This window comes from Haliotis rubra, unplaced genomic scaffold, assembly GCF_003918875.1.
Source record: "Haliotis rubra isolate DU_JTF1 unplaced genomic scaffold, ASM391887v1 Scf307, whole genome shotgun sequence".
Lineage (NCBI taxonomy): Eukaryota > Metazoa > Mollusca > Gastropoda > Lepetellida > Haliotidae > Haliotis > Haliotis rubra.
In genome coordinates this window covers 373,935-398,239 of record NW_025766977.1, presented here as the reverse complement: position 1 = coordinate 398,239, position 24,305 = coordinate 373,935, and the positions used below count along the sequence as shown (strand labels likewise).

General features: G+C 40.6%; 1 protein-coding gene across 2 annotated transcripts in view; it reads right to left on the bottom strand.

The window, feature by feature from the left end:
- The window catches only part of LOC124282921, a 130,637-nt gene that overhangs the window by 90,456 nt on the left and 15,876 nt on the right, over positions 1-24,305 (bottom strand). For both annotated transcript variants that reach the window (XM_046718969.1, XM_046718970.1), the window contains exon 2: positions 2,600-2,670. The gene's annotated coding sequence lies outside the window, so the exon portion shown is untranslated. The remainder of the gene's footprint in view (positions 1-2,599; positions 2,671-24,305) is intronic.

The following is a 24,305-nucleotide window of genomic DNA, read 5'->3' as shown; positions in this document are numbered from 1 at the left end:
TCATTAGCACGTTACCCAGGCGTAGTCAGGTTTACATACGTCCTCCATTAGAAGCTCCTTCGTTAAAATGAAAATATACATTACGCAGTAATGATAATTCGGAAAACAGCTTTACCTCACCAAAACAGGCCATTACATCGAACAAATAACGTCATACGCGACTGAAACCTCCGGAAATCGAATTATTTACATGTGGGCAATCTATTGCTCGCTGTCTGTATACTCCGCTGTTTTAATGAACCCTATGTTTGCGTTGCGCCATCGATTATCGTTCTAAATCTATCCTGAGATTGGAGGCACTTACGTATGGTTCAGTAACTTCAAGAGATGGATTTGCACGCGTTTCGCTGCCCTCAGTGCAGTTGAAATACTTGCCTGAGAAAGAATTAATTGAATTCTTTTTATTTAAGCAAAAAATGACAAACTGTTTGTGTCTTCTCGAATGGATTTTTTTGCCGTTCTGCACAGCTAATTGATAGATACAGAAAAAATATGAGAGGTGAATGGAAGAGAAGAGAAGTGGTCGGAAAGAACAGAAAAGAGCAGAAGAAAAAGGTATAAAATAGAAGACCAGAGAAAAGAAGAGTGCATAACAAAATAAGAAGAGATGAGTGAGTGAGTGAGTTTACTTTTACGCCTCACTCACAACATTCCAGCTATATGGCGGCGATCTGTAAATAATCGAGTCTCGACCAGACAATCCAGTGATCAACAGCACGAGCACAGATCTACGCAATTTGGATACGATGACATGTGTCAACCAAGTCAGCAAGCCTGACCACCCGATCCCGTTAGTCACCTCTTGCGAGAAGAATGGGTTACTGAAGATCAATTCTAACTCTGATCTTCAAGGGTAGGGAAGAGAAGAGAACAGCAAAGAAGAGAAAACAACAGCAAAGAACAGAACAAAAAAGAACCGAACAGAATATATAGGAAGAATACAGAGGAGAACAAGAGGATGGAACCAATAAACAAACAAAAGACACGTGTGTTGAGAGACATTCCGCACATGATCACATCTATTTTGATGTAATCATGTTGCTTCTAACCGAATCGTCAGTGAACGAGATGTTTGTGACCTAACAATTATAATCACTATGAAACAAGGGTACCAAGAACGCAAGTGAAGTCGTTAGATATGTAGACAATTTCACAAAAAAGCCATCACACATGTGTTACGAGAACGTAGTAAGAAATGCGTTGTAATAATGTAAATTAAAAAGCTAATTCATCACATGCTCAATAAATGTTTGGTTCTATTCCAGTTTCCTTGAACCCCGCTGATTCCTGCAGTGCCAGGTTTGTTACGGGAAGACATAAGTACCTTCTCAAGTGACGGACGGTTATTAAATAGAATTGCATCTACATGTACATTACTGTAATGACCGCCAAACGCCATGTTGGCTTCACATAAACGTCATGTTTCCATGCAGCACACAAGAAATTGACCTCGACGTCGATGCAATGTACACGAGAATAGGCATGTTGATTTCAGATGAACATGAGGTTTATTATGTAACAGCACAACATGACCCCCATCACAATGAAATGCATGTGAAAATAGAACAACCTCCTTCCTCTGTAGTTAGGAATGCCAAAGGTTTTTGCTATTTCCTGATTATTTATTGTTTTTGTGGAGAAAAGGGAAATCGGTTTGTTGTAATGTTTGATCTGATTAGTTTTAAGATGAAATGAACAAAGCTTACCCATCACTAGGGGTGACTATTGAGGGGGAAACAACTATTGCGATAGTGATAGTCTATTGCAACCAACTATTGCAATACTATTGCAATAGTTTTTTCTCCTTGAATTGTTTCATTTGAATTCACTTCCCAAATGAATGTATAGTTTATATGAAATAAAAACAAGTTGACGTCGTTTCAGTCTCTTTCAATAACTGACAAGAAACTTGAAACATGGATCAAGTAAACCACAGGCAAATTGTAGCGCAAATAGGGTTGCACAACAAAGAGAAAATGACCAGTCTTCCGGGTTCCCATATGCGAGCGAAGATAGCAAAGGCTGGCAACGTGCTTCCCTCGCTTCGGTTCGAAAAATAATTTTAATATCGCCATCATCAAAGGTAGACACCCACGTCCTCACAGAGTTGTGCTCTCGGATTTCCAACCTCATATTTAATAATTACTCACGTACAATATATTTGCTCGCATATGGGAAGACTGGTCATTTTCTCTTTGTTGCGCAACCGTATTTGCGCTACAAGTTGCCTGTGAGTAAACGTTTAAAATAAAGCTGCAAGTCTGCACCCAAACATCCTGTATTTTGCGCTGCGCATTTATCAACGGAAGTCAATTACTAAACTATCGATAGTCACACATACTATCGATGCATCGATAGTTTTTCGTTTCTACCATCGATTAATTGCTATCGGAGACTCAACAATTGCAATCCATCGATAGCTGGATGTATCGTGACATCCCTACCCATCACGGTGCAAACTGGATTCTGTCTGGCCAACGCTGAATTCAGCGAAATAGCCACAGATACACAATTTTGTTGAGAGAAGTGAAATCGGGTTTGTCGTAATGTTTTGCATGTTTGATCCGATTTTTTATCAGATGAAATAAACAAAGCTTACCCATCACAGTGCAAACTGGATTCTGTCTGTCCAACGCTGAATTCAACGGAATAGTCACAGATACACAGCCTCTGAAATAAATAAATTTTAATAAAAACAAGCAAGTGAACATAAACCGGTGACATTGAGGTTCAGATCCTGAACATGTCGAAAATTGAGAACAATTTGTGATTTGAAATGTACGTTAAAGTAGGGATTATGAAAGCCATGTTAGCCCCTCAGTCCGTATTGGCTCTTTCTTGTGCATATAACAGACACTAATATTGATGAAATAACGTGTCATTGTACTGACATCGAATTGTCTAAGTATTTATAAAATATATTCTGATCAACCTATGACAATAATGCTACCAATATTCCTCCCTGTAGTTCACCAGTATATATAAGAGGCGCTTTTCCCATCTTCATGATATAGTTTTGATTATTTTGTTACTTAAATATGTGAACATAAATATATTTCGAGAAACTGGGATTTATCTAGGGGAAATATGAAAGTCATCCATTCATTTATTCATTCGCAACTTCGTTTATTCGTTCGTTCGTACATTAGTTTATTCCTTCAGTCATTCGGATAAATTGAAAAGTACCCCAATGAGATGGAGATTTAGGGTTTGAACATGTTGACAATTGAAACTAAACTATATTTATGGATAAACTGTTACAGTAAGAGGCGTTAGGGAAAACAATACCGGAACCCTGAGAACGACGAGTAGTCCCTGTACATGCAAGAAAACGACACATCTCTGTACTATGTTGGCATCAGCTCAATACGATGCATGAGAATGATGCACGACTAATCTCATTTCAATTACATCGAACTTGCAAGACATTCACGGCATGTTCGTGACTTAAACTCTCTATTCTGCATTGTTTCTATTAACGGATTTCTGTATTTGAAACATAATAGCAGCCATCGGTGCCTCTTACGTCACCATACGGATGGGTTTGGCTGATTCATAAAGATTCTTTCGTTAAACTAAAAATATCAATGCAAACTATATTTGCATATTGATACTGTTGTCAAAATGGTGTGATTGTACAACTTTCACGCGCCACGATGCTGATTGAAATCATTCTGATAACATTTTCACAGCAAGGAACTAATCTGGTGTGTGAATGAACAATAATTTAACATTTTTTATTTAATCGTTTATTTCCTGTGTGAAATGAATATTGTCGTCACTGACGCCTTCGTGTAATCGAGTCTTGGTTGGGGAAGATTGTCGCTGATTGCATCAATCAACTTCTCCGGAGCCCGATCTATCAAATTCAACCGGGTCACACATTTGGACCACCCAGTCCTTTTTAGCTCTTACGTCAAGTATGGAGTCCTTGGATACTCTATCTCCCGTTGTACAAGAAGCCAATACGGATTTGAAATACTCGTGAGGATCCGAATTTGAATTGTTCTTCGGCAATCAATGCTTGTTGAAAGTGGCGACGAATGGGATCAGGGTGGTCAGGTTGACTTGGTTGACACATGTCATCGTATCCTAATTGCGTAGATCGATGCTCATGATGTTGATCACCGGATTGTCTATTTCAGACTCGTTTATTTGTAGACATAAAGCAGGAATATTGCTGGGCGTGGCGTTAAACGACAAACAAACAAACAAACAAATAAGCAAACTGATAAGACATTGAGCCTTGGGGATTGGTTTCATCGAAAACTGGTACTGAATGTCCTTGGGCACTGGACATTAGACATAGACATTGTCTCCGACTACTAATCCAAGGATAAAATGTCCGCGGATAATGTGTTCGTGGGGCTGAAACATCTATGACACCGGGTTCAATTACGGGTTCAATAAATATTGCGTCTAAACCCTTTCAATGTCACATTTAACCTCTGCAAAAAGGCAGGATCCACTGTACGATTTCGATTCTATCTTACACAGGTGTTTACGAATGACCAGGTGTTCGCACAAAGGTAAGCATTCACTGCCACACCATTTGTACACGTCACAAATACACGAAAAGGCAAGTCAACGATTTTAACTAAAACCAAACAAACGAACCCGGGAACATATAATGCAGGTCAAAATTGGGAAATGCATCGGGTATCATTTCTGTCACTGATGCTTCAACCAAAACGCGTTTTGAAGCTTTAATAATCCTTTGAAAACTTTAATAATCCTTTGAAAGCTTTAATAATCCTTGAACGTTGTAACCTCGAACTTCGATCAAACAACCTTATAACACCTCGTAGAAAAGGGCATGTTCGAGTTTATGTTCAATGTTAAATGTGAACCTGTAACATGTAAACACCAAATCCTGGACCTGCTGGACATACAGGGACAGTTGACAATTGGAAGCTAGACGTCATACAGTCTTGTGAAAAGTGTTTACTCATTCAGTAACTGTATGCACCGTGAGTGAGTATATAATTTTACGCGGCATTCAGCAATATTCCAGCTATATGTCAACGGTCTGCAAATAATCGAGTCTGGCCCAGACAATGTGGTGATCAACAGCATGAACATCGATATATGCAATTGGGATACGATGACATGTGTCAACCAAGTCATCGAGCCTCACCACCCAATCCCGTTAGTCGCCTCTTACGACAGGCATGGGCTACTGAAGAACAATAATTACTAGTATTCTAACCGGATCTTCATGCACAGATTTAATTATTAAATAGACGAGATGATTTCAATCTTCTCCTTCATTCCTAGTTCCTTGGGTATATTGGAGGAAGGGAAATGGTGTTTTGATGGCTAATAAAAGATACTGGATCATCCATATGCATGAGGCTTAATAATTAAAACACTGTTAAACTTCTTGGCCAAATTACACAGTCTTGACTCGTAAATCACAGAAATTCCGATTCTTATGCGTAAAGAAACAGATCAGCAAGGATGGGAGCACAGTTGGCGCCAATGAGATGCCAGCTTCTTGTGTAAATGTCTTAGATCCACATTTTAAATGACGTTAATGATGAGTGTTTTTCACTATCTCGTCTGTTGTCACATTAAGCATCACTTGGCATTTGCTTCTGTTTTTGAAAAAGTCTTCCTTAACCACTGAAGATAGAGTCAACAATAGTTGAGGGGAACACCAGAAATGGGTTTCACACACTGTACCCATGTGGGGAATCGAACCCGGGTATTCGGCGTGACGAACGAACGTTTTAACCTCTAGGCTATCATATCGCCCCGAGTCAACAACAAAGCTGCTGTACTTCAGGGGTCCAGCACAAAAGGAAGCCGATGTCGAGTACAGTGATATCGGGTTAACTCGAAGTCATGAGGACAAAGTAACACTCATCGAGTTATCCGTATCCGTTGTTATCGTGTTTCTTAATGATGGCGCTACGGGTTCTGCCATTAACTCGAAGTCATGAATACAAAGACACACATATCGTGTTAACCGTTGTTATCGATGTTTCCTCATGATGTTGATATGGATTCTGTCGTTAACTCGAAATTACGAGGACAAAATAACTCATATCGGGTTATCTGTTGTAATCGGTACTTCTTTTTGATAGTACTGCGGATTCTACCGTTAACTCGAAGTCATGAGGATAAAGTAACACACATCGAGTTATCCGTTGTAATCGGTATTTCTTTTTTATAGTACTGCGGATTCTACCGTTAACTCGAAGTCATGAGGATAAAGTAACACACATCGAGTTATCCGTTGTAATCGGTATTTCGTTTTAATAGTACTGCGGGTTCTACCGTTAACTCGAAGTCATGAGGATAAAGTAACACACATCGAGTTATCCGTTGTAATCGGTATTTCTTTTTTATAGTACTGCGGATTCTGCCGTTAACTCGAAGTCATGAGGATAATGTAACTCGTGTCGAGTGTTCCTTTGTAATCGGTAATTATTTTATGAATGGTACCATGGATTCTGACATTTACTCGAAATTATCAGGATAAAGTAACTCATATCGAGTTATCCGTTGTTATCGGTGCCTCCTCATCATGGTACTTCAGATTCTGCTCGGGGCATATCGTTAGATCGTCTTAAGCCATATATCGAGATGAAGCATATATCGTGATATCCCGAGCTTTGCTTGAATTGGTGAGTTTAGTTTTACGCCACTTTTAGCAATATTCCAGCAATATCACGACGGGTGACACCAGAAATGAGCTTCACACATTGTACCCATGTGGGGAATTGAACCCGGGTCTTCGGCGTGACGAGCGAACGCTTTAACCACTAGGCTACCCCACCGCCCCTGCTATGTATGAAGGGTATTAACCTACGGTTGAGTTTTAGATTCTGCCAGGATTAAGGTCAAATCGACTTTACCCATATATCGAGTTGATAATAATTTCGATCTAATAATAGTTCACTGTCCATGGCGATCGATGAAGGTCAGATGACTTTGTATCACAGCAAACTATTTATTCAGACGATGTTATTCCAATCACGTTGTACTGAATCAGTGTGTCGTCTTAGCCTCGTGTTTCTGATCGCCTCACCGACTCCGAACAAAAACGTCTCAGGAAAAGAAAACGATAAAAACCGCGAGTTATGTCCCTTTGAAACAGTGACGTCAACTCAGGGTCCTGAGGGAGATTGGATGAATATCTTCAGTTAAAGAAATGACATTTTTCACGATTTTTACCGCAGTCAATACATTTATTTAAGTCTGGGGGGAGGTATGAGAATGAAACAGAGAAAAAGCATGGCACTAATTAGAACCAAGGAGAGTTCATAAAGGTGTATACATATTGGCGACGCATGCCCAAACTCAATTATTCGTGCTTTTCCACAACTTCCAAACCATGGTGAAAATACGGTTAATTGCGAGAGAGAAAGTGGGTATTGTTTTCTGCCGCAATATTGCAACACCATCTTGGCGAGGGCACCAAAATGGGCACAGATTGTACCCATGCAAGGGGCCAAACTCGGCCTTCGTTGGAAGATTAAATGAGAGTGGGTTTTCCATCAATATTCAAACTATGTTGTGGCAGAGTGACACAACAAAAGGGTCACATTGTACATTTGTTGCTAACGGAACCAGGATATTGAGGGCGACGAACCGTCGCTTTAACGGCTATTCTACCCAATGTTTTTCTTTCTTGTTGTTAAACGATACATTTGGCAATATTCCAGCTATGTAACGCCGGTCTGTAAATAACTGAGTCTGGACCAGACAGTGATCAACAGCATGAGCATCGATGATATGAGATACGATGACATGTGTCAACGAAGTCAGCGACCCTGACCATCCGATCCCTTTAGTCGCCTCTTACGACAAGCATGAGTTACTGAAGACCAATTCTAACCCGGATGTTCCCGGGTTCTACCCATAAGAAAATGAATGGATAATGTCATATGGAGGTTACGTATATTTAATGTCTCAGTGATCGAATCAAAGAACCAGTGGTTGAGAACGCGAGCACAGATACATAGAGGATACTAAACGACCCTCCGTGTAGTACCATTTTTATTAAACTAGTTAATGATTTGGTATCAAACGATAGAAAGCCAGTTTGATACTAAGGGCCTATTCGATTATGCTAAACCGGTTTTGGTTTCTAGTAAACCATGCACTCGACAATGTCGAAACCTAAAACTGGGTTCTGAAACTTCGAAACCATCTCCGAGGCAGGTTTCGCAGTTTCGGTTTTGCTTCTCTCACAACAAACATGGCGGACACGAAGTTCAGCTGGTCTTGGTGGCAAAAAAGAGCAGCAGTTCCTGTAACCAAAATAATGATAAAAATCTACTGAGAACTAGGAAATATTATTTAAAACCCCAGTCTATTGAACATGACTATTTTATGTAACTTGTATACATATAATTACTTGTAGCAGTATAATTACATATACGCAAATATTTGCCTCCAAAAGCATCTCTTCTCTATATTATTTGTTAATTCACTGATAAAATGACAAAAAAATATTACCTTCGGCAATCCTGTCATCCAATTCGTTCCACATATATAGCTGAGACATTTTTGGGGGGTATCCATTTTGAAACCGGATTGAAAACCATCCACTCGTTTATAAAACTAGAAACTAGTTCCACTTTGAAACCATGTATCCGAAACTAGACACTCGTTTATAACAGGAGAAACCAATTTCAGAAACCAAAACCAGTTTCGCAATAATCGAACAGGCCCTAAACCTTTTACGAGTTTAATTAAAATGGTATTTCACGGAAGCGAGTTTAGTATTCTGTTTATTACTCGCCAACATAAATTGATAGAAACTGCCAACTAACAGTTTGATGACGTAATTTCAGCTTTCCGCGAGTCAAGCAAGGTCTAATACCATTGTGGCAGAGGTATTAGCACTGTGGCGTCATAACTGTAAACATTATGACGTCATACGTCTAGCGGTATTTCACTAGTCTATAGGTAAAATGGATAGAATTATCATTAAAACGCCCGCACATTATCAGAAATGAGCGAGCAACTGTTAGGAGATAAACATCATGTGTTGGCCAGTTTCCGGGTGTTATTGAGTATTTGAAGCACGGGAATTCATTTGGAACTGACGGCGTCAGCCAGAGTGTAGCGTAACAGAAACAACTGCTTCCGCTGCGTCGTATGTCCAACAAGAAGCCGATGTCACAAAAGAAGCCAAAGAAAAGCCAATATCAAACGGTATCAACAGACAGAACATCAAAACAACACCTGACCCGAATACGTCACAATGAAATTCCGTTTTACAACACGACACCAGTTTTACAACTACCACTTTGGAACCATGTTTAAGTCTGTCTAATAGGCACGAGGACTTCAACAAAATACCGCAATGTTCTAAATAGTCATATAAATTGCCTTTTGACATTTACCAGCGCTTAAAATAGCAACAAGTACATTTAATTTCGAAACATCGGGCAAGTTATATGAACGTGCAATCTTCGCTTTTGAAATCGGCCTATAGATACATTGTTCGTTCAAATCCGGAAACACTCCGCGGAGGGTTTTCAACAAGAGACATAATTACCCAGTACTACTTTAAGCTCAAGTCAAAGGATTAACATACCTTGCAGAGCTTCAAGCCACAACCAATTATTACTAGCCGTTATAAAAATAACTATCTCGAGGAAATTTCCGTTATTTTGCACATGGGATCAGACGCTAAGTTTTCCTTTCAAGCGTCACAACGGAAACTTTCTTTTATCGAAACATCAAATTTAGCTCCATTCTTTTCAAAAGGCAGTACATCTGGGTGCGTCTGTATGGGAATGTGACCTCTGTTGTAATGTATTGACTTATAGAAGACTGTGATGACAATGTACGAAGTGCTCTGGCGCCGTCAGGGATGCTCTGGTATATTCTCAAGAGAATGCTCTGTAAATAACTCAACGGAAACATAACGCTTATTTTATTTTTTTGCACCTAACTCCCACTTAGACGAGACTGGCAGACAGGGAAATGTTTGAACCTCAACATCCTAATCCCAGAATGAGTTCGTATTGCCATGTCTGGGATACAGTCAAACACTGTTATGTCGAACTTTGATGAGTCGAATTTACGGTTGTCTTGAAGTAAAAGCTTAGTCCATCCGAATTCCTTCTTTAGTTTCCATAATGCGGTTGAGTCGAACACCGATATCTCGCAGTAATTATGAACGTCCTTTCACCGTCGATATAACGGAGTTTAACTGTAATTCGATTTTAAACTGAGTGAGTGAGTGAGTTAGCACAGGCCCTGGTGTCTTTGCGGGGATTAAAGATTAATATTTTTGAGATGATCCCCGATTCGAAATGCTTCACAGTACAATACATCATACTGTGAAGCATTTCGAGAGGGGGGTCATCTTAATTTTTATAATTTTTAAAAAATCTTTAATCCTTGCAAAGACACGAGGGCCTGTGGGAGTTAGTAGGTATTTTGGTGTGTGCCTGGCGTCGAGTGAGGGTGGGTGAGTGAGTCAGTCAGTAATATCTGTGTGTGTGTGTGTGTGAGTGTCTGGGTGTGTCGAATATAAATGTCCATAATGGTGCTTGGTTTAATAGTTGCTGCATGGCAATAGCTGATGTATTCCAGTGCATCTGATCTCACTTAATGATTTGAGTCAGGGACAGATTGATACAGGCTGCACCCGAATCAGTGAAATGTTGCAATGGTTTGACGCCATATGGTCCAAGGGTTTCAAGTGATTGTTGACAGTTTTGATAAAGCAATTCAGTGATTTGTACCAAGCAGCCGTTCACGTATTTTTGAGGGAACAGTTCGTCACAGCGATATAGCGCTATAGTGAATTTTACTTGATAATTTTGATAACACTAAGATGAGTGGGGAAGAATGGTTTACGCCGCTTTTAGCAATATTCCAGCAATATCACAGCAGGGGACGCCAGAAATGGGCTTCACAAATTGCACCCCTGTGGGGAGTCGAACCTAGGTCTTAGACATGACAAGCTACCGCTTTAACCACTTGGCTATGCCACCGACCCACTAAGACTTGGGACAGTCGTAGAAATACCATTGCGCAACGGGGTTAGACATAGGGAGCCCGTGTATGATATATCCATCGTCGCCGTGAATTAATATTGAACATGTGACCAATATAGGTATCAAATGGTCAAACTGACCAATAAAATTGGTTTGCGATAAACAACAACCACATCATACAGTGTGGCCACCCGATACACATTAGTTGGCTCTCTCAAAAGGGATATACAATTCTAGGTGGTTAACATCGTGCAACCATACACAGATTCGAACCGAACTTGGAGTGACTAAAGCAAACGCCCACATGTTATTATGACTATCATATCTACAGGCGGCATAGTAGATAAAGTGTTCGCCCATCACGCCGAAGGTTTATGTTCGAATCTCTACATATGTGTGAAGCCGATACCTATGTGGATATTGCTAAATTCTCAAAGACTGATATGTCAATGCTGACGAGAGATCCAGATATTGGTGATTGGTATTTAACTGACTGACTGAGTTTGGTTTTACGCCGCTTTTAGCAATATTCCAGCAACATCACGGCGGGGGACACCAGAAATGGGCTTCACATATTGTACCCATGTGGGGATTAGAACCCGGGTCTTCGGCGTGACGAGGCAACGCTTTAACCATTAGGCTACCCCACCACCCCGATTGGTATTTAAGTTGAGGACATAATCAAAGAATGATACATCACAACCTCACATATCCAACATGTCATCCAGGTAAATATAACGAAGCGAACTTCAAATTGATGATGACAGACTTGAAACACAGCTTGTTCATTTCTCATCAGCATCCCAGCAAGATTGATACGGACACGCTGTCGGGAGCCATCCATTTCACTACATATTACGGCTAATGGAAGATACATGCCCATTTGAGATCACATACCAGTCTTGGGTATATGAGAGTATTAACGGTGGGCTAGGTAACAAGGTAATTGTTGGTACTGATCTGATGCTGACTCGGGATGCAATCTTTGAAGCTGGGCAGAGACATTGGGTGTAACGTCAGATCCAATTACCGTAAAGAATAAGTATAAGCGAATTATAGACCAACTGTGTAGGGAATCCTTTAGTCTGTCGTACAGACCCTGAAGTAAATATATCCAAGGAAGCCCACGCAAGTCTAGAAAATGTGGCAAGTCTAGATTTCCTCAGAAATGAAGAAAGTCTCAGGGCTCCTTTTCATTATATTTCTTTTTTTTTTCACTATGAACTTTTTTTCAGTAAAATATGTTCATTTCAGAGACTGGTTGTTAGTCTAGGAATCCTTTTATACGGTTTTTGTAGTAAAGTCGACGATCACAGTTTGTTTGAAGGTGAGTGAGTGAGTGAGTGAGTTGGGTTTAACGCCACTTTGAACCCGTCAGTTCATTTTTTTTTTCATCTTCGAGGTCATGTTTATGTATTGCAGCAATGTTCCAGCTATATTGCGGCGGTCTGCAAATAATTAAGTCTGGATCAGACAATCGAGTGATCAACAGCTTGAGCATCGATCTACACAACTGGCATACGATGACATGTGTCAACCAAGTCAGCGGGCCTGACCACCCCGTCCCGATAGTCGCATCTTACGACAAGCATGGGTTTCTGAAAAACAATTCTAACCAGGATCTTTACGAGTCCGGGGTGATGTAGCCTTAGACGTGTATTAAAAAAACATTAATATATTCATTATTAACGTAATTATTCGGGATTATTATTGTTTCTCACTCAAGATAAAACTTTTGGACGCCAAAGATCGCATCTTTGCAAAGCTGACCAATACACGCATAGTCAACATGTATATAATTAGTGATATGTGCCATTATAATATCATGATTCCTTTCCCCTATGAATTTGCATATTGATAATTAGTTTCACATTCTAAATCATATTTAGTGATGAAAATTTATTACCATCAAGCATTTATGCGAAAAATTTATTCTTTCTAATGTATTTATTATTTTAGGCATTTACACTTTTACGTAAAGTGTAAAACTGTTGTTGAGAACAGCTGGCACTGTATCCAAGTGTTAAACTGCTAATTCATATGAAAACTGTCTTTGTTATGTCTAGAAATAAAACACTAGCGCACTGTTATGATTACTGATCACATGCGATTAAAATTCTTAGTGTAGGGTAATTCGTCGACCAATTTGTGTTGGTAAAAATAAACAGGTCCTACGGAGTGGTAAACAATACCAAGTGTGTCTTCTTAAATAGAATCACGACCATCTATACTAATCCCATACAAGATCTGCTTTAACGAAATGCAAACAAGCTAAAACAGGCGTCGTTAGATCCCAGCTGAACCAAACCTAATGTGCGTGCGTATGCCTGTGGTTTGTACATGGGCATGTGTTGAAACAAACTATTTGCCTTTGTTTGGTTATCGATCAGTCTATTCGGAGTCAGACTAATTTAGGAATCTTAGACCGATGTTGATGTGTTTTTGTTCACGGGGGAATCAAATCAGATTATTAACTACACAATGTTTTCTGTTTATAAGCTGCCATGCCGCGGTTGTTACTACGTCGGTAAGATTTAAAGAACTCCTTACCGGGGCCTGTATTACCTTAGATTAGCCCCAACCATGTGTTCAAGAAAAGAAATTAAAGAGGCGCGTTAAGAAAACACCGTATGGGCTAAGAAGATATTGCGCTGAGCCCTTATCATGTATTTATAAGGCAGAAAAAAGTAGAACACATTTGTCACGGCAACAATTACAGGAAGGAATCCATATTTGAATGGAAATAATTTACTATAGAATTTACGTGATTATTTTCGTGACTAATTTGGTTTATATTCGATTTCTGCAGTATTGGTGTCAACGTCAGTGACATCCAGTTTTTCAGCGTCTCGGAGACGAAGTCGCACGATGGGAATAGCGCCTTGTGATGTTTATTAAAGGCTGAAGACAGATTGGTCACTGTGCTATGGTGATGACATTGCTTTCTGTCATCTCAGTTTTTTCTTGATCTTAAAGAAGGACATCCTCGATAATCTCCAGGGTATACGTTCCGATAAATCTCCACTATCGAGATTTATCGGAACATATACCCTGGAGATGATCGAGGATGAAGAAGGGCTACGCGCCTCGATGTATCTATTTTGTCACTTGTACGTATTGGTAAGTTAAATTTTTGAAAGCTATCATTGACTGATCTACATCATGAACACAAACAAACAAACACATGTACCTTGTTGGGCTTGTTGTTTAACGCCTCACTCTTCAGTATTCCAGCTTCATAAGGGCGGTCTGTAAATAATCGAGTCTTGACCAGACAATCCAGTGATCATGAGCACCGATCTACGCAATCTACTGTCATCTCAGTTTTTTCTTGATCTTAAAGAAAGACTACGCGCCTCGATCGTGTATCAATTTTGTCTCTATTTGTACGTATTGGTGACTTACAGTTTTGAAAGCTATTACTATCGGGTAGAATGATATACATCTTGAACTCAAATAAGCAAACAAATGCAGTTTGAGGATGAGTCATATTTGTTGCATTTGTTGTTACCGCCGCACTCAACAACATTGAAGATTCATGACTGCGGTCAGTAAATAATCGAGTGTGGACTAGACAATCCAGTGACCAACAGCATGAGCACCGATCTACGCAATTGGGAACCGATGACATGTGACAACCACGTCAGCGAGCCTGACCACCCGATCCCGTTAGCCTCTTACGACAAGCAACCGCCTCCGTGGTGTAGTGGTTAGAGCGTCCGCCCGGAGAGCGGAAGGTCGCGGTTTCGATCCCCGACCGCGTCATACCAAAAGACGTTAAAATATGGTACTTGTTGGTCCCTGCCTGGCGCTCGGCATTAATGGGTACAACAAGGACTGGTCGGCTCGGAGTCAGTATAATGTGTCTGAGTGGGGTATTCATGCTTCACTGCGGCATGGTATCTCAGTGGGCTAGCACTATAAAACCAGCTTCAGTCTGGGCTAGTACAAGCAGCCGCACATACACATACACACGCATGCACGTCGTCATATGAGTGAAATATTCTCAAGCACGACGTTAAATCCAATTTCACCTCGCCTCACCTTACGACAAGTATGGGTTGTTGAAGTTTAGTTCTAACTCGGATGATCACGGGTTCTAGTGGCCCTAAGGTTTGACAGTAGGTTTTGCAACGGTGGAGCAGGATACGCACACATTTCCGAAGAGGATCTAGTATCATCGATTCCTTTTGGGCACTGATTCATAAACACATTGTCAGAATATAGACGGAATTGTATACACTAAACTACGTCAAACACGAACTCGATTGGTCCTCTAAGTATAGTTCGTTGAAACAGTAATTATACGCATTTTGACTAAAATAAACGGTAAGTGGCCGGAACTATTGCAAACGTGTTCGTGATGATATGATTTCAGCAGTGATATTGGATGAATGTGGAATGTGTTTTTTCGCTTTTATTAACCAACAAGAAAAAAGAAAAAAAGTTCAAGAAAAAAAAAGAAAAGCCCACCTCTATTCAACATTTAACTTTTAATTCTTTCTTTCATGAGCTACCTTATAAGAGTATGTTTCTTTGTTCCCGTGTGCAGTAAGATTGTGATGTATTTAGACCACGTGGTACTTTAGATCTTCCAACCTGTTAGTATAACTCGATGACTATCTCTAAACAGTCATTTCTCAGTTAGCGTAGGCCCTTCCAGGAATCGTACCTGTATGCCCCCCTGTGATGGATCAATCCATCACTGAACTTATTTTTTTTATTGTAAAACATGTGCGCATGTCTTGTACCTATAAATATATCTCGCTATGCCTGTTCCTTCTCTTTTATTTCTTGTAGCTAAATTGAAACCGTTTTTTTTCAAAGCGAGGCGAGTTAGTGTAACTTTGTGTTTGGCAATATAAAGCATGTCCTACTTGCATTTCCTTATAATAAATATAATATGTCTGTAAAAAATACAAATATTATTCAAGTTTGTGTCGATCTGAATGTTCTGAATGTGGAGACAGACGATGCTATTAATCTCATGAAAATACAGTGGAAACCGCAAAAGTAAAGACTGCTTAACTAAACAGACCTGATAAGTAAACACTTTTCTTTGGTCCCGGCAACTTTCTTCATTAATTATCACTATTAGAGTCTGGTTAACTAAACTCGGATAAGTAAACAATACCGCTTAACTAAACGTCTTCTCACGGTCCCTGGAAGTAAATTACTTAACAAAAGAGACTGGATAACTAAATTAGCGATCACCACATAATCCGACATGAGGGGCAGTCGTGTCAGTCTCCAGTCAAACAAACATCCTACTTACAGCTCGCTGGCGTCATGCAGTTGACAATACACTGACAACTGGAGGCCAGCCCTGATAAGTTGTTCATTGTTACATATGCATACATATACATGCATATGGTTGTCATTTGCAGGTTTTTATAAGTTTGGATAAGTGAAATACCCGATAAGTAAACAATTTTGGCGAGTCCCTTGAAATTTTACTTATCAGGTTTCCACTAATGTTTAAGAGATATTTTCACTCAGTGCAGTAAATTACAAAACCGCGTATGAATACATTATTATTGCTTGAGGGAACTGTCCCATTTGTCACATAGTGCCACGTGATTTTCGGTCACGTATGTCTTCAGGTTCAACCTGTGCTGATTGGTCTAGTGGAAAGAGGGTCTGTCCGGAGAGCGAAAGGTCGGTGGTTCTAGCCCGGGCAAAGATACGTTAAAACATGACACTTGTTGTTGCCTTGTCTGGCATTCAGCGTATTGGGGATAAAACTCATCGGATCGGGGTATCAATCCTTATGTTTGCATGGTAACTTAGTAGCGAGCACAATACAACCGGCATTTACACACGCGCACGCACATGCCACCTGTCATTTACGGTGACTGTTAGCACATCCTCTACTTTGCTGTTTCTCGGGGGGCGGTGGGGTAGCCTAGTGGTTAAAGCGTTGGCTCGTCACGCCAAAGACCCGGGTTCGAATCCCCACATGGGTGCAATGTGTGAAGTCCATTCCAGGTGTCCCCCGCCGTGATGTTGCTGGAATATTGCTAAAAGCGGCGTAAAACTAAACTCAGTCAGTCAGTCTTTGCTGTTTCTCCTGCATAGACAGAGTGGAACTGCTCTCCCAATTTAAGCACAGTAAATAACAAAACGTTAATGAGGTTCCCTCACGTAGGCACCTGAAGAAGTCTTGAAAAGTAAATTTACTGTTAGAGAAATACCCAAGTGACACACTACAAGGAAACGGTTGCACAAATTTCTAGAAAAAAGGTAATTTAGAGACTCTCCAGATTCCTGACTGAAGTCTATAGGTGCAGTCAACGAAGGGTTCTCTAGGCGCGTGCAAACAAGGCGTGCGTGTTGAAGGTAGTCCTGATAACATCTTAAAACTCCGAGAGGAGCGCATTGCACCGTCATCCCGGAAATTTGCCATCCATCATCAGTGGTACAGCAGCTGGGTCGCTTAGACGGAGCAGTGAGTGAGTGAGTTTAGTTTTACGCCACACTCAGCAATATTCCAGCTATATGGTGGCGGTGCTGTAAATAATCGAGTCTGGACCGGACAATCTAGTGATCAACAGCATGAGCATCGATCTACGCAACTGGAATACGATGATATGTGTCAACCAATTCAGCGAAACTGACCAACGGATCACGTAAGTCGCCTCTTACGACAAGCATGGGTTGCTGAAGACCAGTTCTAACCGGATCTTCTTAATTCTTGTTTCGAACTTACTGTTGTCGCGAAGTAAACCTCGGTCAATTATTTCACTTATTCCTCATTTAATAATTTTTTCGTGAATTAATGACGAAGCCTTGGACATGACAGGGCATTGTCTTACTCGTTGTATTGTGCGTCTCGGCCCTCGTTTAATACGTAAACTCAACTATCCGAACTACCGGAATGCGTATCTAATATGACATTGGTAACTGTTACAAAAAAAACCGGAAATCTTTTAATCCGGACGTTTTAGTGAGAACAATTCTGTTCGGATAAATGGGGTTTCGCTATAATAGCAAATAATCATATTTACATATTTATATCTACAAAAGGTCAACGCCAGATAATTTACCAGTCTCTATTATTCACCGAGGCAGATTCCACATTACGTAAAAGGTAAAGTAGCGGTAACAATTACACAAATGGAATAACGAAAATCGCTGATGCTATAACGTTCAGGAGAATTTTACAAGCGAGGGAAATGGTCTCGTTTTTAAGCTACCACTGTCTGTGAAATAAATGACGTCGCCCTCCTTTACACAACCCATATGTTTTCTTGTCAGTGCAGCAATTTAGTTCGTTGTTCTCAACATACTGTCACTTGGCTAAGCGTATCCTTGTTACAGAGCCCAGGATGATGAGTCAGCGTCTATACTTACATTACGGCGCTCTATGGAGTGTTAAATTGCGGGGAGAATATGTATCTACTTAATATACTGAACATCATTGAAAACGCACCACCTGTATTAGTTTGGATTTCCAAGAGCATACATGAGCAATCGGTGTAAATTTTACATACTTTTGTAGTCCAGTGATTGGTACAGAAAATAAACAAGAACCAATCCAGCAAAACAGTGAAGTTTTAATTCAGCTGACCATGAAAGAAAGATGGAGTCAAATTGGAACGTCAGTAACGTGTATGACCACCGTTAGCAGCAACACAAGCTGTGCAACGTCTCCTCATTGAACTGATAAGTCTCTGAATAATGTTTTGAGGCAATGCATTCCACTCTTGTTGCAAGGCATTCTCAAGTTCCCCAAGGTTGTTGATCTGTGGGCGACGTGAGAGGCGTTGGCCGATGTAATCCCACAACTGTTCAATGGGAGACAAATCTGGTGACAATGTAGGCCATGGAAGTAGAGGAATGTTGTTGTTTGCCAGAAACTGTGTTGCAACACGTGCAGTGTGCGCTCGAGCATTGTCCTGTTGGAATGTGTGCAGATCTTGATGTTGGTTAAAGAAGGGAACGACGTTGTTCTGCAGAATGGTGTCACGGTAGCAAAGGGCATTCACTCAGCCACGACAAACTACCAGAGCGGTTTTGTGATGATAACTGATCCCTCCCTACGCCATAATGCTGCCTCCACCCCACTGATCTGTTTGCACAACACAGTCCTGATGGTAACGTTCTCCCCGTCGACGCCATACCCGTAGACGCCCGTCAGCATTTCGCAAGTGAAAACGTGACTCGTCGGAGAACACAACACCATGCCAACGTCGTAAAAACCACAAACGATGCTGTTCAGCCCATCGTCGGCGTTCACGGCGATGTCTATCAATCAGGATGGGTCCAACATAAGGGCGTCGACACTGTAATCCTGCCGCACGGAGACGACGTCGGACGGTGGAAGCACTGATCAAACCGCGTCAGCCTTGGACAGCGTTGGCGGTTCTGGCAGCCGGCAACGTACGATCCCGAATATGGCGCCGAACAATATGTCTCGATCTTGGCGAGGGGTGGCAACACGTGCCTGGACAGGACGTTGGCGGTCCCTGGTGGTTCCTGTTTGTTGGTACCTGTTGGCAAGTCTTATGATGGTGGAATGATGGCAACCAAATCGTCTGGCAATAATCCTGCTTGATGTGCCAACCTGCAACATGCCCAACGCCCGTTCTCGTTCCACTGTTGACAATCTTGGCATTGCAAAACATGTTTCTTGTACGTGTCTCTGTATGTATGACAAGATCGGCATCCCAAGGCAAATATGAATGTGTGAGATGACATCCAAACTGCCCCTCCCCGTCCCCCTTGACCATTGCAAGTGAGTGAGGTAGGTCCCTCCGTGCCTCTCAGGCCATGTGTTGATATTGTCTGGATGGCGATAGTCTCTACATTATATAAAACGATCACGAAGGATCTGCGGACGTGTTTCCACATTTCTTCACCAAAGAAGCAATTTCACGTTAATAACCACATTAAGTGAATGATTTGCGAGGAAACGCTAATGGGACTCTTCACTCCTTTGACCTTATTTCTGTACCACGCCGGGGTCAACAACTCTTCCGCGTTTCATAGTTTAACGTGTAAGAGCATTTCGGTCTTGTAGTTTGAATAATGGAAAGGCCAGCTTAAAGTGGAACCTCGAACTTGAACTTGAAATCTCTTTTAATGCTACATGATTTTATGGTCCCTGTAGAATCTGGTCGTTACGATTCCACATCCATGCTCCGATTGTCTCGAACGATGAAAAAAGTCCTCGAGTTAACTAGGTGACGTGTCTGGATTAACAGAGTCTGGCGAGTGAGTGAGTAAATGCTGTTTTTCCATAAAGAACATAGAATAAACGTGATGACGAAGATCACTAAAATGTATCACAGTAAAAATGACATTCAAAACTTAATCTGCATGTTATCGCACAGTCGAATGTCCTTTAAATATGCTAAGATTTACCGTTAGAAACAGTATTAAAGCTGTTCATAAATATACTCATGCCAATAATGGTTGTCACCCCCCTCCCAACCCCAACCCCTCACACACCTCACACACCCACCCCACACCCCCTCTCCAATTAAAAAAATTGCAGGGGGTGACAACCATTATTGGCATGAGTATAGTTTGAACAGGCTAAAGTAACGTTAGCAAATCCATCGGCGTCTAGAATCACGACGTTTAATTGAACATGGAATTCGTTAAGTTAAAACAAAACTTAATGTAAAAACATAACATCAGTGAAAGTTCCAAATCATAAATACCTTTCGCTCGCAAGACCACAATAATACAGCCGCACGATACATAATCCGCATCACATTGCCGTCTTCTTATCATACTTTAATCCGTTAGATTTAAGTAGGAACGAGATTATCCAGACTAATCTGGCTTAACTATGATTTTTCCACAAGTGTGTAAAATGGTGTCATATTTTGATTAGCCGGCACGGACCAAAGTAAATACAGAAGTTATTTTTGTTCAGTCTGATGTGAGGGCGATCTTCAGAGTGTTGACCGCGTGGTTCAATTAGCAACAAACTGACCCTTGTCCAGACTGGATGGCCAGAGGGTAAGACAAGTGACGTCTTTGGAAGTTGACTCATTAGCCACAGAGAACCATTATAACTACAGAGGTCATTAAAAGCAAGAGGAATCGCGAGGAAAGTGCATTAGGCGTGTAAAGATAATTCCACGGTTTCCTTACCGTGCCTGTTCCGATTCTAATTGGTTTTTGGACTAGCCGCCCATGAACACAGAGGGGATTCGGGTATAAAGTATCGGTCCCTAGAAATCGCAACTTGTCATAAGAAATTAAATCACTGGTGGTCACACACAGTGATTTGGTTAAGCCGTCCCGATTGCATGGTTCAATTCCATGAAGTCTTTCACTCGACTGTCAGGGCCAGACTCGATTATTTACAAACTGCCGAAATTTAGTGTTAATATTGCTTAATGCGGCGTTAGGCAACATAGAAACAAACGAGCTATTGTTGCACGTCAAATTAGCTCGGGATTCTAGCAGATATCACCACGGTCTCGTGCAATGATTCTTCGAGTCTTTAAGAAACAGGTTAATATTCCTCGTATTTAGGACATTTGTCGCTTCTTTTCAAATAATATGTTTATCTAATGTCATGAACTGATAACGTTGAAGATGTGTATTCAATTTGTTATTTTAACACTGACCTTCATAATCTTTTTCTGAAAACCATATGCTGTCATTGAAGCATACTGAAAGTAGTTCCGGCATAATTACATCTATTTATCTCATCATAAAACACGTATTAAGGATTTGTTAACTGTAGAAATAAAAAAACCCAACCTCCCTACTCAGTCAGTTTGGTATACACTTACGAGAAAAATACTATTTTTTAACGGGCCGTAGTGTGACACTGAGTGAATTTGGACATGAGTACGATCTAAAATGTTAGGCGATGTATTGGTGTACTGGTAAAAGTGTTTGCTTGTCACGCCGGAAAATAAGGTTCAAATCCTTAAGGGTATACATCAGTTAAATATACTATAGCTGAGCATAACTTGATATGACTGCAGAGGGCCTAAACCACTGGGGTTCGAATCACTGTTTGGACAATTATTTAAAAAAATACAAATCCACACTTTTGCAATCGTATATTGTTTTTATACGTTTATGATTAACCTATATTTCAAATTGTAACGAGATCGGTGAAAAATCAATTTTAAAGAAAATTCTACCGCTGCACTCATTACATAAAATGATTTTGTTAAAAATTCATTTCTTCACCGATCTCGTTCAAATTTGAATAAACAATACTCGATCCCAAAGTCTAGATTTTTATTTTTAAAAATTATTGTCCGAACAGTGATTCGAACCCCTGTGGCCTAAACTGTTCACAGACACAGTCGCATACTCAGGTGACTAATTTCTTCTAATATGGTGCATCTGACACGCGTTATTATTCACTAGAACAGTATGCCAGTAATTACTACTGCGCATTGCTAAAACAAAACATTCAGAATTACCACATTGGTCAAGACTGTTAAAATATCTAATCACACCATTATAAACCATGATTTGAAAGCAAGGAACAGTCGCTGAATTCATCTGACGTAAATACCCCAAATGTCTCGCAGCCAGATTGTCAATTGTCTCCTCAGAGGGGATACCATTTTCATCTTATTCGTTAAGTATCTAACCAATGAATGCCACTGACCAAAATCCCTCTGGTGCTCTGACATATTGTTTTTCTGAGAGGGTTTTCCTCGAGCACCTAGACCGGCTTGTCCTATAGTCAGACACGAAAACGATAGGACGGCTGAGCCAAATTCCTCATTACAAAGCTTCTGTCAGTTCAAAGAGGGAATACGTCGATGAAGTATCAGCGATAGGCTGCTTTGACCATGGATCCATAGCATTAAGCAATGGACTGTGTGGACAGACAGTCTTTATTACTGGTTCTGGTCATTTAGACGAATGGATCCTCTTGGATCGAGTCGAAGACGCAGCTGATGTTATTTATCACAAACGGGCTGTAAATCAGACACGACACTTGGGAGAAGCTAAGACCATGTAATTAGTGTGATGTCCTATCTCAATATTGGTAAATGCCGCAGACAGACTAGTAGACCATTTCGCGGATCTTTGCTTTGATTAGATGCAATGGTGAGGAATGTACATAGGTGAAATTGACAACCCGGAAGTGAGAATACTCAGTTGAATCCTGAGTCAGAGGGTGAGTGAGTTAGAGTGAGTTTGGTTTTACGCTGCTTTTAGCAATATTCCACCAATATCACGGCGGGGAACACCAGAAATGGGCTTCACACATTGTACCCACGTTGGGAATCGAACCCGGGTCTTCGACGTGACGTGAGAACTCTTTAACCACTGGGCTGCCCCAGAGCCCTTGGGTGAGTTAGAGGATGAGTGAGTGTGTGAGTGAGCGAGTGCATAAGTAGTGAGAGGAAGAATGAAAGGGTGAATGAGTGAGAGGGTGAGTGAGTGAGTGAAAAGATTAATGAGAAGGCAAGTGAATGAAAACTAAGTTATGTAAAATAGTTAAGAATAAATTCAAACCTGGGAAGAATATTTCATGAATTGTATTATACAAATCGCAGTCGTTAATTCGACGGTTCGCCTATGATGCTAAAACATTATAACATTGTTTTCATGTACATAATGTTGTTTACTAAACACGTCTCCACTCCTAATTTCGCTGCTGATTGTAATACAGTTTAGTTCAGTTATCACAGGATAATTATGTATTCGTCAGACATCTAAAATCAATACGTGTCCTTCAATTAGTCATGGTTAAGCAGCAAATCGTCAATAATGGCCTACAGTTTCAACTCTGTAAGAACAAATAACCGTCTATCATGTCGACATAGTGGTTCACGCGATGACGTACATCATGACGTAAATACTACCACCTGTTTGTCAAGTAATCAGCGGTTCCTTTGATCTCAGTGCAAATAATATCAAATGTATCATAAATTTAGCCCAGGCATCATCTGTTATGTTTAGGATGATGCTTATACCGTGTAGTGGTTCAATTTACACACGTGGTGCTCACATATATTATATTTCCATTGCAGTCAGGGTACACACACGCGCTAGATGTACACACTGCATCCCATAATCTCCATGAATCCACGTTAATACTCCGCCGCGACTACGGAATATGTGTATTTAATTAAACCTAATTCAATACAATCAAGTCTTGCCGTAAATATTCAGCATCATCATCAAAGAAAACTCCAGACAAGCAAAATGAATTGTTAAATGAAAGCTTTCCCACACAAGACTGCCAAACAGAACATACTGACGAGCAAAAAAAAGTATACATCCATATTTGATCGAAGCTTAAACTGATACAAAGAGTAAATGATGATGATGTATATGATAATAATATCATAACTGTCTTTAGGACCTCAGTTTACAGTGTTTCGGGGCTGT